Here is a 17,530-nt window from a genome sequence, read left to right as displayed (position 1 = left end):
GAAGCAGAGTTTAGCTTGTATTTGAATTGCTCATGCTGTCTCTGATCATCTACAGAGAAAATTAGAAAAGGCACAGGTTATATTTTAGTATTTTAGATGAAGGTCCAAATTTTGAGGCACATGTTAACTCATGAAAATTGTCTGCTTCAATCAAGATTCACTCCTAAAATAAGAAATAGTGTGATGTTTTCTTCATCAAAGAGCACTTTTATTTCTGACCTAACAGCACTAAATGTATTTTGCCCTTTTCCTGTTCTAATAAATGGCTGGTTGGATGAATAGAAATAAAATGATAGCTGGATGAGAGAATGAAGGATGGATGGAGGGATGCATGGATGGGTATAAATCATGGACATGTGGATATATGATAGATGGATAGGTAAACAGGAGATGGATGAATACATGGGTAGATGGATGGGTGGGTATATGGATGGATGGTTGGATTCATGGAGGGGCGGATGGACGGATGGAGATGAATTATAAATGTGTGAATGGATGATGGATGAGTAGACGGGGGATGAGTGGATGGATGGGCAGATGAATGGGCAGATGGATGGATGGAAAGATGGGAGAGGGATAGATGAATAAATAGATGGGTGGGTGGGTAAGAGGGTGGATGGATGGATGATAGAGAAATCACCCATCAGCATAACTTTTCTAAGATGTAAATCTAATCATCCATCCATTTATTCAATTACATTTTGAGCACCTACCATGTACCAAGCAAGATGTGAAAAGCACTGAGGATTCAGCACTGGATATCTGAGATAAGGTCCCAATCCTTGAGGACCTAAGATTTCAATATCTTTAAAGTAGTAAATAGATTTAAGGCAATAAAAGTGGGTGCAGGGAGAGGAGTGCATCATCTATTACCATGATCCAGGTGAGAGTTGATGGTAGCTTGGTCTAGGATAACGGCAGTGGATATAGGGAGGCAGAAATAGATACAAGAGTTATCAGCAGGCCTTGATAGCTGACACAGTTGCACAGCCCTGAGTCTAAATCTCAGTTCAGCCACTTACACGCTGTGTAAGCCTCAATTTCCTCAGCTGTAGATTGTGGATAATTGTACCTATCTCCCAGAGTTGCTATGAGGAATAAATGAGATGAAGTATGTGAAAGAGTCAGACATAGGGCCTGGCCAAGAAAATATTTTTAACACCAAAAGCCTCCATTTTAGGGAAAGACACCCAAATTCCTGCTTCTTGACCCCAGGCTATGAGCTGTGAGGAATACTAAATGTTATTAGGGTTAAACAGCAGTCAGAAGGTTGAGAGAGACTCAAAAGCATAGCAGGGCAGGGTCATGTGGCCATGCAGGGTCCAGCCTACTTCCTCCCCTCTCCCAAGGATGCAACTAGCTGTGTGCCACAAGCCTGCTCCACACCACATGAGTCTACACGTCATTCCACCATGGCTAGCCATTAAAACCACTTCAGAAGCCTGGGCCCATCCATCGCAGTTGGCACAACCACCAAAATTGAACTTTCATGGAGCCAGAATCAAAGGGCTGCATAAACTAGGATTGTGTCCTCCTCCATCAGAATCATCTTGCCTCTGCATAGCCATGAAGGACAGTGAGAACAAAAATAGGAATAGCTAGGCAGAAATCTAAGCAAAACAGCATAGGAACAAAAAGCAGGGACACTGGAACAGCTAGATTGCCTGCTTTAAACCTCAATTCTGCCACTTACTAGCTCCATCACCCTGGGCAATCTGCACAACTTCTACATGCTTCAGTTTCCTTATCTGTCAAATGGGAATAAGTATCTTCTTCTAGGCTTATGATAACTAAGGTGTGCAAATATGTAATGCAGCAGGAACATCACCTGCAATACAGTAAGCAGTATATAAGTGTTTGCTCTAGATCAACTTAATCACTGCCAAGCACTAATATGCTCCAGTTACCTCACTGAGTACATAAATGCACTATTCCATTTGGTCCACATGACAATCCTGAGAATGGGTTACAAAGCAGGGGGTCTGGAAATAGATCTACCAGCATCTTGCTTTATGGGCAGACACAGAACCTCTCTGAGGCTCTCTTTTTCTCACCATTAAAATGGGTACATAGCACTAACAGCAGGTACCTAATAAATGAGAGGGTGGATTCTTTTGTATATACTCAAAAAAAAATCTTAGGTTGGAAAAATAGTCCTTTTGTAGACACAAATCTGAACCCAGCAAAGCCATTACCTCCACTTTCATGCCCTTCAGCTCATGCCTTCAATGGGTTCCTTCCCCACCAGCCTTTCTCTTTTTAACAACACTCTGTGCCGCTGCAGAATCTGCAAAGAAAACTGGACCAAGCCAACCCAAAGGAAGTTCTGAGGGTGGAGGAAAGGAAACCAAATCTAAACTAAATGACAGCTCCCTTGAGTAGGTATCCTGAGAGTCAGCAGAGGGGCAAGGCTGCACAAAGGCGGGGAGGGTAGACAGAGCTGTGCCTTCCACCACTGCCAAGGTCTCAGCTAGCAGGTACACAGTGGAGGCAGGCATGGCCATCCACAGTGTGCAGAAGACTGAGGCTCAGAGATGTTAAGAAATGTACCAGAGGTCACACAGCTCAGTAAGAGGTAGAGCTGGGATTCGAAAGCAGAGCTAACTGTCTCCAAGTGCCCCTGCCATGGTACCCACTGCCATCCCTAGGTGAATCACACAAGATAAAAGTATAGGTGAGTCTGTAGTTAAGCCATAACTTGTTGTTCACTTGAAGAAGAGCTCAGATGACCTCTGTTCCTGGCGGGGGAAGTATCTTCTTGCTTCCACCTGTAGTTAACCCTGTAGAATAGAGTCTACCACACTCCTAGAAGAGCCTCTGGCCCCAGCACTCAGAAGAGTCATCCATCTAAAGCTGCCCAGCCTGTGGAGAAGCTGAGCCCTTCCATTTATGTAAAGGCAGCAGAATTCCACCTTGCCAATTTCTTAGTCTCTCCAGGGAAGACCTCAGATGACTGAGACTGGCTAGACCGGGGTTTCTCAATCTTGGTATTATTGGCATTTTGGAACAGATTCTTCTCTGTTTAGGGGCTGTCCAGTGCTTTGTAGGGTGCTTAGCAGCATCTCTTTCCTCTTTCCACTGCATACCATTAGTACCCCTTTCAGTTGTGACAAGCAAAAATATCCCCAGAATGGCTATATATCCCCTGAAGGGAAAAATCACCTGAGATTGAGAATCACTGCCCTGGATGCCTATATCACAGCCTGGGAGATAATGGACGAGTCTGGGAGATGTCACAGGGGGAGGAGGGACTCTAAGACCTCACGTGGGATGGCTAGACCCTGGTATGATCACTTGAGCTGAGGGTGGGCCCTCGACTCTGCACACCGTTAGTTCAATCCTGCCAGAGTTGATTGGTCTCAGCGAGACTAACTCAGTAGATGCAACTCATAAGAGGTTGATGTGTAACTTGTATTCCAGGCTGTTGATTTCCCAGGAGAAACAGACCTTGCAAGCAGATCAGATTTTCCTGTTATCTGGCCAGTGCCTTCTTCTCTAGAGGGAACTTTGGGGAAGCAAAATCATGATAAGGCTCTTGTTTGGTGAGCAGGACTGGAGGAAGGAATTGATGGAAGACTTGGGTGAGTGCTCCTGGGCCAAATCTCCCTCCCCCGGTCTGGGAGGACAGCATCCCAGCACCTCTTATCACTTTCTGTCTCCTATAGTTAAGCCATGACCTGATGATATGTGCAACAGTTTGCCTATCAGACAGCTCTGCCAGCCTGCAAGTTCCAGAAAGGCAAGCGCAGCGTGTTATCCACATCTTCAGCAGTAAGTGCTACACAGAAGATGCTCAGTCAACGTGTGTGTTTGCTTTTTTTTTTTTTTTTTTTTTTTTTTACCATTTGCAGTCACCTTCCTAAAAAGGAAGGGTGTCTGGGGAGGGGAGGAAGAAAGGAAGCAAAGAGATTTCCTGTTGCAGAAGAAAAATGGCATAAACTCTAGAAAGGCTACCATATCTGTAATTTGATCTGAGCTGAGCAACATATCCAGGATTTAAATGATGCTGGTCACTCACTTCTTTCTAGGTCACCTTTGTCCAAGGAGACATCCTTAGAATCACAATATTAGGAGAAGACGATGGAAGAGGAGAGGAGAGAAGGGAAAGGAGGAGGGAAGGGAGAGAAAGAAGAAAAGGGCAAGGAGGAGAGGAAGAGGAAGAAGGGAGAGGAGAAGGTTAAGGAAGGGTAGAAGGGGAAAAGAAAGGAGAAAGAGGGAAGGGCCAGGGAGGAGAGGGAGGAGGATTTACACAGAAGCTCATTCCCTATGGACAACAGGAGTTTAAGAAACGCCGCACACTCTATCCCCCTCTTAGTGATGCACAACACACGTTGCCATATCAATATAAATCGTATTAATGATCATCATCAACATTTATTGAGCTTTTACCGTGTACCAGACACTATTCTACAAGCTCATCTGTATTAACACCATTAATACTTCCCACAGCCCTGCGAGGCACAGATAACATTAAATAACTTGGTTACTCTAGGTTACTGGCCAGTTAGTAAAGTTGCACAGCTGAGAAACATGGCAATTCACAGACCCCACAACATCCTGCATTAAAAGCCTACAATCCCAGAATTTCCCACGCTTGCTTTTTATGTTTGTTGTCACAAGCAGCATCTTTTAACAGGCTGTGGAACACATTCTGGAAAGCACAGTTCAAGGACAATGTAGGTTTGGTTCACCCTACTAAGTGCATGCCTGAGGCCTCCCAAGAATAAGCCTCAATCGTCATAACTGAGGGGCATAACCGTAATTAGTATGATTATTAACACTTATTTATTATAACATTATCCATTTACTTATACTTACATTATTCTTCCTTAAGCTTTACAATTTCTTCATGAGTAAAGTACTGAGATTACTGTCCTCATTTTCCAGACGCAAAGACTGAGGCTCAGGAAGACTACCTGACTTTGATCCCCAGCCCACAAGCCACAGTGCAGCCCAGGAACAAAGGCTGAGGCAATACATTCTCACGAAGACTTCACTGCAGGGGCAAAGCCAAGGCAGAAAAAGTGAGGGAAAAGGATAAAGAAAGGAAGAAGGAAGGAAGGAAGGAAGGGGGATGAACCTATACAAGGCAGTGCATCCCTGGGCCGGCCACAGCTTTGCCAGGAAACATCACCGCTTGCTTGGGCACACGGCAGTGTGGAAGCCCTTGGTCTTAGCGCATTCCCTTCCAGGAGAGGAAGGGAGAGGAATTATCTGCTGCCTTGTCCTGGCCCTCTGGTTAAAGCTTTCCCCCCCACATAGGTGGTTAACTCTATTGCATGTACAGGTTGTGATACTCAAGCTCCTCCATGCAGTCGTTGGAAAAGCCAGATCCTACCCCATGGTATGGGGTTTTTCCAAGCATTGTCTGCCCAAAATTGGTGAGACAGTTTGGATGTTATCCCCTCTAAATCTCATACTGAACTGCAATCCCCAGTGCTGGAGGTGGGACCTAGTGGGAAGTAATTGGATAATGGGGGTGGGATCCTCATGAATGGTTCAGCACCTCCTTTTGGTGCTCTCCTAACAATAGTGATTGAGTTCTCACAAGATCCGGTTGTCTGAAAGTTTGTGGCACCGCCCCCAATAACTCTCTCTCTTGCTCCTACTCTAGCCATGTGAGACACCTGCTCCCCCTTTGCCTTCTGCCTTGATTGTAAGCTTCCTGAGGCCTCCCCAGAAGCCAAGCAGATGCCAGCACCATGCTTTCCGGACAGCCTGCAGAACCATGAGCCAATTAAATCTTTTTTTTAAAAATAAATTACCCAGCCTCAGGTATTTCTTTCAGCAATGCAAGAATGGCCTAACACACCTGGGGACCAAAGACTCTGCAGCTCCCACCTGGGCAGAAAGGGCAGAGGAGACTGTGACAAAGTCTCACCTTCTCCCCTAGGGGAAATGAGACAGTCAGTGTTGTTAAGAGTACAGGTGACAGCAGCAACAGTCAGAACTATGCACTGGCCAAGAAGTCAAGGCTTGGGGAACAGGTGGGCCAAGTGAATCTAGGAGGCGCATAAACTGAGTCCAAGATACCATGTCTTTGAATCCAAAAATGAGTATTCCTTCATTCAGTGGCAAAAAGCATTCAACTCACCAACCACCCCAGCGCTCAAGTCACCTGGATCTAAACCACTCATTGGAAATGCAGATTTCTGGGCCACACCCAGAACTAAAGGAGCGGCTTCACTGGGAGATTCAACTGTGGAGTCTGCATATTTTTAACAAGCTCTCCAAGTGACTTTTGTGGTCACGAAATTTTAGAAACACCTAGGAGAGCATCAAAAGCTGCCCTGGGCATGCCTGAACTCCCCAGCTCATTTGATAGGGAAAAATCAAAACCTAGAAGTGATTAACTACAGATCAATAAAACAGAACAATGAATCATCCCAAAGGTCGAGTGGCAGTAGGCAGCAGTACACAGCAAGCCAATCTAATTAGGGGCCCTCGTAAACGTCACCTGCTCATAAACATTTATAAAAACAGGTTTCCTGCATATGGAAAGGTGTTAATTTTTCATATAGCTGTAGGTAAAGTAAATGTATTTTTAATCTCATACATTGATTTAACACTGTATTTCTTTTTGAAAGACTGGGAGACTCAGCCTTTGTTTACTGATTTCTATATCAGAGAAACTGCTGGAGAGAGACACCAGAGCATACTTTCTCTCCTCAGGAATCAGGGACAACTTCTGATTCTTCCATATTAAGACTGTCCCTTGGTTCTCAGAGCCCGGGCTGACATCAGATGCTATCTAATAGAGACAAATGACACAGGGTGAGGCAAGGCATGGAAGAGGGGTGTCAGTTCTGCAAGCGAGATGCTGTCACTTGTAAAGATTTTCATTAATAGACCTTCTAATACCTACTGTTGCACTGCACTCTACCCATCTCTGGAAAATTTTTAACAAACTCAGATTTAATTTTCTTTCTCATTAATTAATTTTTTATTCATCTCTTCCATTAGAGCCAAAAACCTCCCAATTACACATTATTAGCTCGGAGGAAAGTTGGTAATTGAGATGGTCCCAGGATTCCAGGAGTGCCCTGTGCAGAATGTCTGCTTTAATTAGATTTCCATTAATTACTTTTTTATCAATTAATATTGGGTACTTTGGGCCCAATACTTGTGATCTCCACATCATGCACTCTTAAATGACACCTCATTTATTGCAGTCAGTCAAGCAAGGGACCCAAAAAAAGTTCAGCAGAGAGAGTGGCAGACAGGCTCTGTACCTCACATGCAAATGACAAAGCATGCTTGCTTGCAGGGGTGAGTTGCATCCCCTAATGTGTACCTTGAGAGGCTAGGCAGGTTAGGAATGAGAGACAGAGAGAGGGAGAGGTGGGGTGGGGGAGAGAAGGTGGGGGACAGGGAGAGAGGGAGACAGGGAGATGGAGAAAGGGAACAGGGAGACGGAGAGACGGAGGAAGGGAGAGAGGAGGGAAGGGAACGGGAGAGGAGGGAAGGGAAGAGAAGGGTAGGGGAGGGAGCGAGGGAGGAGAGGGAAGGGTGGGGAAGGGAAGAAGGGAGGAAGGGAGGAGGAGTGGGGAGGAAGGGAGGAAGGGAGGGGAAGGGAAGGGAGGGGAAGGGAATGGAAGGGAAGGGCGGGGAGAGGAGCAGAGGGAAGGGGAGGGGAGGGAGCAAGGGAGGAGAGGGAGGAGAGGGAAGGGTGGGGAAAGAAAGAAGGGAGGAAAGGAGGAGGGTTGGGGAGGAAGGGAGGAGGGGAGGGGAAAGGAAGGGAGGAGAAGGGAAGGGAGGGGAAGGGAACGGAGGGGAAGGGAGGGGAGGGGAGAGGAGGGGACAGGAAGGGAGGGGAGGGGAAGAAGGAAGCAAGGGAGGAGAGGGAAGGGTGGGGAAGGGTGGGGAAGGGAAGAAGGGAGGAAAGGAGGAAGGGAGGAAGGGTGAGGAGGAAAGCAGGGGGGAGGGGGAGGGGAGAAGCGAATAAAAGGAAGGAAGAAAGGAAACCTGTAGACAAACATAAAAAGTGTCTAGTCCAACCAAATCATTTGCAGATAGATAAATGATGGCCAGGGAGCCAAGTGGCCTCACCAACCCTACACAACATTGGACTAGAACATTTTTCTCCCCTCCACGTTGTTCCCTGCACCTCCCTCTACCCCTTTACTAGGGGAACACATAATTTATCATTTACACTAGGACACTTTTAAGAGAGAAAAGGACTGCTGTTTATAACTATACTGGGGAACAACAGACACAAACCACAGCACACCAAGATGTATTGTCACCCAACCCATCACCCCTCGGCTGTTAACTTATGAACCTCCTCCTGAGAGAGGCCCACTTTTTCAAGGTGGCAACTCTGCCTCTGCAGCCTTAATATAGCTCAGTATTTGCCTGGAAAATCAATATGCATTGATTAATGACAATAATATGATGCAACCTCCACCCTCTGAATTCGCTTAGTATTCCCACTTTCTGTCTTAAATTAAATGTTTCAGTTCACCCAGTATCTTTTCCCAACTCATTTCTCAACTATTCTTTTATAGAATGTAACTTAATTGTACTCAATACCCTAACCTAATTAGGTTAGCCTAATGGTTAAAATTAACCCGAAACTGGACTACTTGGGTTTGAACTTAGTGGGGTGCCTTTGGGCAGGTTCATTAAGTTTTCTACGTGAGCTTTCTTATCTGTAAAATAGTACCTACCTCATAGGGTTCTTATGACAATTACATGAGTTCATGTACATCAAGTGCTTAGAATAGTACCTGGTTCATAGAAAGTGCTATGTAAGTACTTGCAAAATTAAATAAAAATAAAAAGTTAGAGAAACGGTGATCACCAAAAGACATAACTAATTTCTCACCCTAAACTAAACGGAATATCTCGAAGTCAAGGAGAAGAAAAGAAAACCAGATGTGACTGAGCATAGCTTCCTGTGCCAGGGACTGAGACCAGTAGTTCGGATGCACCATCTCATTTAATTCACAGAAAAGCCCTTGAGAGTAGGTATTGCTATTATCTCCATTTTATAGATGAGAAAACAGAGGTTCAGAGATATGCTATGACTGGCCTCCACCATACAATAAAGCCAAATCCCCTGAAAATCCAGTACAGGTGGGACAACTGGAAAAAAATAAAACAAAATCCCAGGGTTTCAGGCTGACTTTCACCTTCTGCTTGAATCCTCTTTGTTTCTAGCTTCCACTAGCGCCTACCCCAAGGGAGCTCTGCTCCCTTCTTTAAGGCCAGAACCCATGCACAAGCCCTTCCTTGGCTCTGTGAACAGCTGACACTGGCTGCAACTTGCAGAAAGATTTCGTAAGTCCTTAGGGGGAGTCCAAGAGAGAACAAGGACAGGAGACATAGAAATAGCCCAGCCGACAATGGACAGTGCCTCATCTTCCGGAGGGACTCACTCCTTACCAGGGACCTTGCAAGCTCGTCTCATCCCATGCTCAGATTCCTAGAACATCACTCTCACCTCCAAGGGCGGGCCCCCCTTTCAGACACCTTGTCCCTCCAATCATCTACTTAACAGAATGTCTGGGTTCTTAGATGACAATGAGCAAGTCTGGACTCTGACCACCCAACCTACTTACTAGCTACTAGGAACTCCCTCATATACAGTCACCAACTAGATCATATGTCAATTTTAATAAATATTTTCACTGATTTATTAGTCCATTTCTGCTGATAAAACAAAATACCTTAGACTGGGTAATTTATCAATTGTAGAAGTTTATTTTTCACAGTTCTGAAGGCTGAAAAGTCCAAGATCAAGGTGCTGGCAGGTTTGGTGTCTGGTGAGAGCCTGTTCTCTGCTTCCAAGATGGCACCTTCTTGCTGTGTCCTCACATGGTGGAAGGGGAACTGGAGGACCTAACAAGTTCCCTCTAGCCCTTTTATAAAAGGACTAATCCCATTCATGAAGATGGAGCCCTCATGACCTAAGAACCTCCTAAAGGCCCCATCTCTTAATACTGTTGCACGGGGGATTAAGTTTCAACATGAATTTTCAAGGGATACAAACATGAGACCTTAGCAATGGCAAAATATCTCATGCAGTCACATTAATAGAAGTACCTTCTCTCTGGGTATGTGTAGTCGCCAGCCTGCATCTGTCACTGTTTCCTCTCCCCCCAGTACTGGGATCACACTGCGTACATGCACACAGGTACACACATGTATACACACACAGCCCTTAAGCAACTGAGTTGCTAAACAACCAGCAGGTAATACAAGCAGCAGCTGCCAGAGTGATACAAGGATGTCGTAAACAGCACCAGAGCAGAGAGTAAGAAGCACCCTAAATAATTCATTTCCCTTTGTTGGGAGAATATACCCAGACAGGTATAGCTGTTCCCATTTGTAAATCACTAAGAATGAAAAACTATAACCAATATGGGGCCTAGGAAGATATTTTGTAAATTAAATAAGAATGAAGTATACAGACAATATATATTTTTCTAAGATGATTTATTGCATGAAACACCATTAAATTTCAGACTCTGTTTTGTGTTCATAAATTCAAGAAAACCTGGTTTCCATGAAAAACAATTTTTTTTTAAAAAAAGAGATAAACAGATAAAAAGAGATCTGGTTTTAAAAGCTAGAAAAAAAATGAAGGTAGGTAATTAAAATAAAGAAAAGCCTGTTTGAAATCCAATTGTTGATAAGAAAATTTTAATGCTGTAAGGAGCAGAACTGTGGAATACAGAAGCAGCGCTGTGTAGAACTTTCCAGAAATGAAGAAGAAAAGAAGATGGTGATAAAGATTGCTATGGTGCTGTTGGTGCTCCAAAAACATAAAACCTTATTTTATCCCTCATTCCAAGCAGACCTCCATATTGTGATACCCTTACTCAGAGATGTTGGATATTTTAGTTATTATGCACAACTGCGTGCTGGTTCAATAAGGAAAATAGGAAGTAAGTCCTTAAAAAGAAAGATTATAGCTACATTTCACTGGAAGGAAGTAGAATGAGTGTCCTGGAACAGAGGCAAAGGTTAACACAATGTTATTCCACATCACAGACGCTTCACAGAAACGAGCAAAGAAGTGGGGTGTGCACTCCTTTGGGGCAGGGGAGAGGAAAAGAAACCAACTCAACTGCCTTCTAAAGGAAGAGCATGTGGGAGGGGGCCACCACACTCACCAGGGAGGGGTACTGTGGTCAGTCGAATGATGGGCCCCTAAAAATAAGTATCCACATTCTAATCCCCAGAACCTGTGTATATGCTACCTCACACAGCAAAAGGGACTCTGCAGATGTAATGAAGCTAAGGATCTTGAGTGATGAGAGGAGGCTGGATTATCCAGCGAGGCCCAGTGTAATCACAAACGTCCTTATAAGTGAAGGAGTGGGGTGAGAGGGTCAGAGAAGGAGGCGTACTGATGGAAGCAGAGACTGGAATGACTCAAGGCCATGAGCCCAGGAATGCAGGTGGCCTCTAGAAGCTGAAAAAGGCAAGGAAACAGATTCTCCCCTAAAGCCTCCAGAAGGAATGCAGTCCTGCTGTCACCCTGCTGAGTTTAGACTTCTGACCTCCAGAGCTGTAAGAGAACAGATCTGTGTTGGTTTAAGCCACTAAATTTGTGTTAACTTGTTACAGCAGCAGTAGGAAACTAATACAGGTAATGTATCCAAAAGAAGAGTAGAAAATGCAGAATTAACTCTCAGCTTCTACATCTTCTACCTAGTTTACAGGGTTGATATCTTCCTACCATTAGTTGAGGTATTAATGTTGAACAACATAATAAATGCAGAATTTCCATACAGAGTTCAAAGAGCATTGAAACTTTAGCATACTGGGTAAGCCTGTTGTTTCAGGTACCGGTGCAGATAGAAAGCTCCCAATAATAAAATGACCAGAAGTAAATTAGAAATATGAAGGACAAAAGAGATATGTTATATGGATGATGAGAATACCTAAATTACAAAAAAAAATTTAGAACAGATTTAAAAATAAGCTATACTGAATGTCCTAAACATCCTGAATAACGTTTTTCCAAGCATAAAAAAAGAAAAAACAAGACATTTATATAAGTAAATGACTGATCTCAGATTTCTCTACAATACTGGGCTGAAAATGCTAATGATTAAATATCTGCAGGATGTAAAGCACTCTGTTCATTTATGGAAGAAGCAGAAAAGTATTTACAAATGTAAAAGGACTCGGAAAGGATGCACAGAAACACTACCACCACCGTTTACCTCCTCCCTCTGCCAAATACTAAAAGAAATGCCTAACCAGGCCAGGTGTGGTGGCTCACACCTGTAATCTCAACACTTTGGGAGGCCAGGTGGGCGGATCACTTGAAGTCAGAAGTTCGAGATCAGCCTGGCCAACATGGTGAAACCCAGTCTCTACTAAAAATAGTACAGGCTGGGCTTGGTGGCTCACGCCTGTAATCCCAGCACTTTGGGAGGCCGAGGCGGGCGGATCAGGAGGTCAGAAGATGGAGACCATCCTGGCTAATATGGCGAAACCCCGTCTCTACTAAAAAATACAAAAAAAATTAGCCGGGCATGGTGGCGGGTGCCTGTAGTCCCAGCTACTCAGGAGGCTGAGGCAGGAGAATGGCGTGAACCCGGGAGGTGGAGCTTGCAGTGAGCTTAGATTGTACCACTGCACTCCAGCCTGGGCGACAGGGCAAGACTCCGTCTCAAAAATAAATAAATAAATAAAAATAAAAATAAAAACAGTACAAAAATTAGCCAGACGTGGTAGCGAGCACCTGTAATTCCAGATACTCGGGAGACTGAGGCAGGAGAATCGCTTGAACCCAGGAGGCAGTAAGCCGAGATCGCACCACTGCACTCCAGCCTGGGTGACAGAGCCAGATTCTAGATTCTGTCTCAAAAAAAATAAAATAAAATAAAATAAACCTAACCAAATGGGGTCATTTTTAAAAAATAAAAAATGAGTAGTTACATTTTTAAAGGTTGGTAGTGAGTGCCCAAGCAAATTAAATATGAAATTTTCTTAAAAATTGATGTAAATAGTTATAGAAAGAATATAAATGCTATAAATAGTTCTTTGTAAAAGATACAGATATAAGTTTAATTAATAATTATTAAATTAGAAACATGGATAAAAATCCCATACATACCATCAACAACTAAGAAAATGAGTAAGGCTTATATGAGGGTAGGTCAAACTATGCTACCCGCCCTACCCTGCACAGGGGAAAGCCAATAAAATACTTTGTATTTTGAAGACAATTACAAATAAGTTTTAGGAAAAATTAAATTTAGATACATACTTAAGGCAGCTAAATGTATCCAAGAGTAAAACCAAAAGCAGACTATAATATGAAAACCTAATCACCCACCACAGAATCAGCAAGCTCTCTAAGGGCCAAACAGCAAATAGTTCAGGCTTTCGGGCTACATCCAGTTATTGCTGCTGCCTGTTCTTTGTTTGGCTTTGCAACCCTTTAAAAATGTAAATCCACCATCCCTAATCTGTGTGCTGTCAAAAACAGGCAGTAGGTTGCCAGCCCCTGCAACCTACTGCCTATAGGGAGTTAGGAAGGAAGTCACATTTAAAAACAAGCATAAGAAATAGAAAGAATTAAGTGAGATAAAAGTCAGACACAACATAGTTATCACATTAGTATAAATTGCCTCAACTTCTCTAGCAAAAGAAATCATCTCACAGATGAGTCAAAATCAAGTATATCGAAATATTTTCCATAAGATGTGATCCTAAGCCATTAGATTGCCAAAAGGTTAAATTTGAAAGCATGGGTGGATTTAATAGGAAAATGTCAACAGAAAAAAAATACAGATGTACCAATATCCATATCAAAGTAAAATCCAAAGACAAGTCATTAAATAATACCAAAAAAAGCTATTCTACATTGATAAAAGGTATAATTCACAAAGAAATATATCAACTGTCATGACCTTTTCTGTAGCAGGTAGCAATGCATTGAGATATAGAAAGGAAACTGTTAGAACCCCAGAAATCAACAAAAATACAATAATAGTTTGAGAATTTAATACACCTCTCTTTAAGTCCTGACAGATCAAAAAGGAAAAATTTAAATAAGGAAGTCATGACTAATATAATTAGTAACATTGATTTAAAGACATATATCAAACCTCTCTCCCAACATGGAATTAATTATTTTTCCTGTGCTTTGAGTATTTTTTCAGTGACGATTAAAATAACAACAAGGCCACAAAAAACCATCACCAGATAATTTTTAAATGTTTTTATGTTGTATTATCTGACCATGAGGCCAAAGTTTAAACAAAACAAGGATATCTCAGCATTCATGAATCAATTAATAGGTTTAATTCAAAGAGGAACATATTTTAAGTTAAAAATCATATATCAACAGATTCCAAACTGTATTTGATTAGAATATCCATTCTTGTTTTAAATTCTTAGTAAAATAGTTCAATTATTATTTTAAAGAGATTCTCTACCTACTAAATCCAAGGTTATCAACAGAAAAATTACCATAATTTATAATCAAATTCAGTAAGATATCCAGCATAAAAGTAAATAAGTAAACTCACTACTTTTTCATATAGCCCCACCAACCAATTTGGAAAGATAATGCCAGGGAAGAAGACATCCTATTCTATAAATACGGACACACACAAAATGCTATAAATACTCATATATAAACAGAGGTGTGATTGCAAATGTTCACAACAGGTCCTCTGGGAAAGAAAGCCCGGATTTATAGTATTTGCTGCTCTCTGGGGCTTAAATAATGCCACAATGACCTATTTCAAAAGACCAACATGTCACCACTGAAGGCAGATACGCAATAAGATACTATTATACAGTGTTTCCAACTTACAGATATAGGACAGACATGAATAACCTCAAGAGTATAGATAGTAAACTGTAGTAAAATAATTAGGAAGTCATGAGTTTTGAAAATTACCTTTGTTTTTACATATAGTGTATATAGTTGTAGGTTTCTATAACTTAAGTTTAAGAATGCCTGTGTTTAACAAACACCTCATGGAAATTCTGAAAATTTAATAGCTCTTATGAGCAGGTACCAGGCTGACTCCAGCCTATCACCGTTTAAAAAAGCCCCCAATAATCTTAACCAGAAAGATTCAGTACTTGGAAAAATATTACTGAACTTAACTGAGAGCAATAAAACTTCAACAAACAGAGGCACACAAAGCTCACAGATGCAACAACTTAATATGGCACTGATTGATTTTCTTTCAATTTGTCTATACATTTAAGAAATCACAAACAATACCCCCATTTAATTTTCTCTGGGGACAGTGGAGAAGGGATCATGAAAAAGCAATCCTAAATTTGCTGCATAAAAATAAACATTCAAAGAATAGCTACGAAAATTCTACAACAGTAACATTCAATGAGCATTTTATCTTAAAGCTATTACAAAGCTAGAAGGTGCAGAAAAGTGTGTCACTAAACACTGGAGAAGACAGAAGCTATGGTCTCAGTCCAGTGGGGTAGAAAACTACCCAGATAGGTCATTCTAGTTCCACACGGTAAGAACCATGATGGAACAGCCAAGAGGAGTTGGGGGAACTGAGAAGCTTGGGAATACCAGAGAAAGGAAGTGACATCTGAATTGATTTGCCTTTTCGGGTCGTTTGAACCTTTCATCAAATTGGCTTCCAGAAAGCTTGTACAATTTAAAATCCCACCACCAGTATATGAAACTATTTTCTAACATGCTTGCCAACACTGGGTATTATACCATTTTTATTTTATCTTGCCTAGCAGCTTACCTTAATTAGCATGCCTGATGTTTAACGAGGCTGGTAATATTTCACAAACATATCGGTTATTTCTATGTCTATTTTTGTAGAAATCCCTCTTTCCTCTGTGTTCCCTCAGTCCCTCCTGCTCTCTTATTATAGCTTTCAATACATTATGTCACACGAGCTGTCACAGCGGCATGCCCATCCATTTCCCCCAGAGACCGAAAGTCAGAAGCAGGACTGTGTCTGTTCGGTCACTGCATCTGCAACAGAAGGTACTGCCCAACTTACAGTAGAAACTCTGAGAACATACACCCAGTGAACAAGACGGTGGGTTTTAGAGCATCTTCACTTGGGTGTCCAGAGCAATCACATGTGAACCACATCAAAATGGTGCTTCTTCCCCCACAACAGAGTTCTGCCAACATTATTAACGGCAGCTGGGCACAAACAAGGAGGAAAAACAAAAATAGAGCAAGGCTGTAGTTCATTCTATTGTACGTGATCATCAGGCAGAGAAAAGTTTGTAAAATTCAAGGAGAAATTTCTTCAGAAAATACATTTTCCTTAAGAGATTGTTTCAATGTACCTGCGGAACTGTCAGAGAAAATTAGATTCTCCGCAAATAACAGTCACTTGAATTTCTACTTTATTTCTAAAGAGTTCCTCCACTTTAACTTCCATTTGTTGTGCTTTTACAACAACTTCTTTAACAGAGGCATTTGGTCTGGTATTATCTACTCATCAGACTTTGGAAAGGCACTGCAGGGAGGTGATATGACTCTTTAGCAGACAATGAGTTTACTCAAGTTTGCTGTGACATTTGTGCAAGAACCCAGCCCTTCCTCTTATAGCTACTTAAAGACACCCTGAGAACAGGAGCTGCTCCATCCCTTTGGTGGCTGCAGTGGGTTGAGTGGTGGCCCCCAGAAGATATGTCCATCTCCTAATCTCTTGAATGTGTGAATCTGACCTTATTTGGGAAATGGGTCTTAGCAGATGTAATTAATTTAAGGTATTTAATTTAATTAATTTAAGGTATTGAGATGAGATCATCCTGGTTTACCAAGGTGGGCCCTAAATCCAGTAACAAGTATCCTTATAAAAAACAGAAGAGGAAAAGACACAGACACATGGAAAAGAAGGCCAGACCAGGTGGAGACCAAGGCAGACAGTGCAATGATGTGGCCACAAAGAACGCTGACAGCCACCAGAAGTTGGAAGAGACAAGAAACTGATTGTCCCCTAGAGCCTCCAAGGAAGTACAGCCCTGCTGACACCTTGATTTCAGACTGTGGACTCCAGAACTGTGGGAGTACAAATTTGTGTTGTTTTAAGCCACCAAATGGATGGTAATTTGTTACTACAGCCCTAGGAACCGAATACGGTAACCAACCTCATTCACCAGCCCCCAATACCTTTGTGGCATTTGTATTCCCCCACCCCCACATGCTGCCTCCTTCCCTCCTAGGCTGTTATTCAAACCATTGCAGCAGCCTCCTCACTGGCCTCCCTGCCTTCAGCCTTGCCCTCTCCAAGCCCACCCCCCTACCAGATGTCAGGAAATTCCAAAACTCAAACCAAAGGCTGATACGTTCTTGCCCTACACTTCACTCAATGCTGGCAACCCAATGAGGGACATCAGGATAAAATCGAGGATGTGCAGTCTGTGCTTGTGAATTCCTACCACCTGGCCCCAGCTAGCCTCCCACACCTTATATCTGCAGAGACAAGTTCCCCCAAATACCCTCTCCCCTGGCCAGAAGTGACCTCCACATTCAGCCCCGATTGTGGAAGGCTGTCACAGGCTGTTCCTTTTGCTGGGTAAGCCCTTCACCCTTTCAAGT

The 17,530-nt window shown here is 42.6% G+C and overlaps 1 protein-coding gene across 4 annotated transcripts in view; it reads right to left on the bottom strand.

Annotated features, from left to right (window-relative positions):
* PTPRT (protein tyrosine phosphatase receptor type T) overlaps window positions 1-17,530 on the bottom strand; it is a 1,129,549-nt gene that overhangs the window by 882,345 nt on the left and 229,674 nt on the right. The window lies entirely within an intron of this gene.

The sequence above is a fragment of the Nomascus leucogenys genome, chromosome 13 (genome assembly GCF_006542625.1).
Source record: "Nomascus leucogenys isolate Asia chromosome 13, Asia_NLE_v1, whole genome shotgun sequence".
In the NCBI taxonomy this organism is placed as follows: Eukaryota; Metazoa; Chordata; class Mammalia; order Primates; family Hylobatidae; genus Nomascus; species Nomascus leucogenys.
Note: the sequence above shows the minus strand (reverse complement) of the source record. Positions and strands in the feature narration are given on the sequence as shown.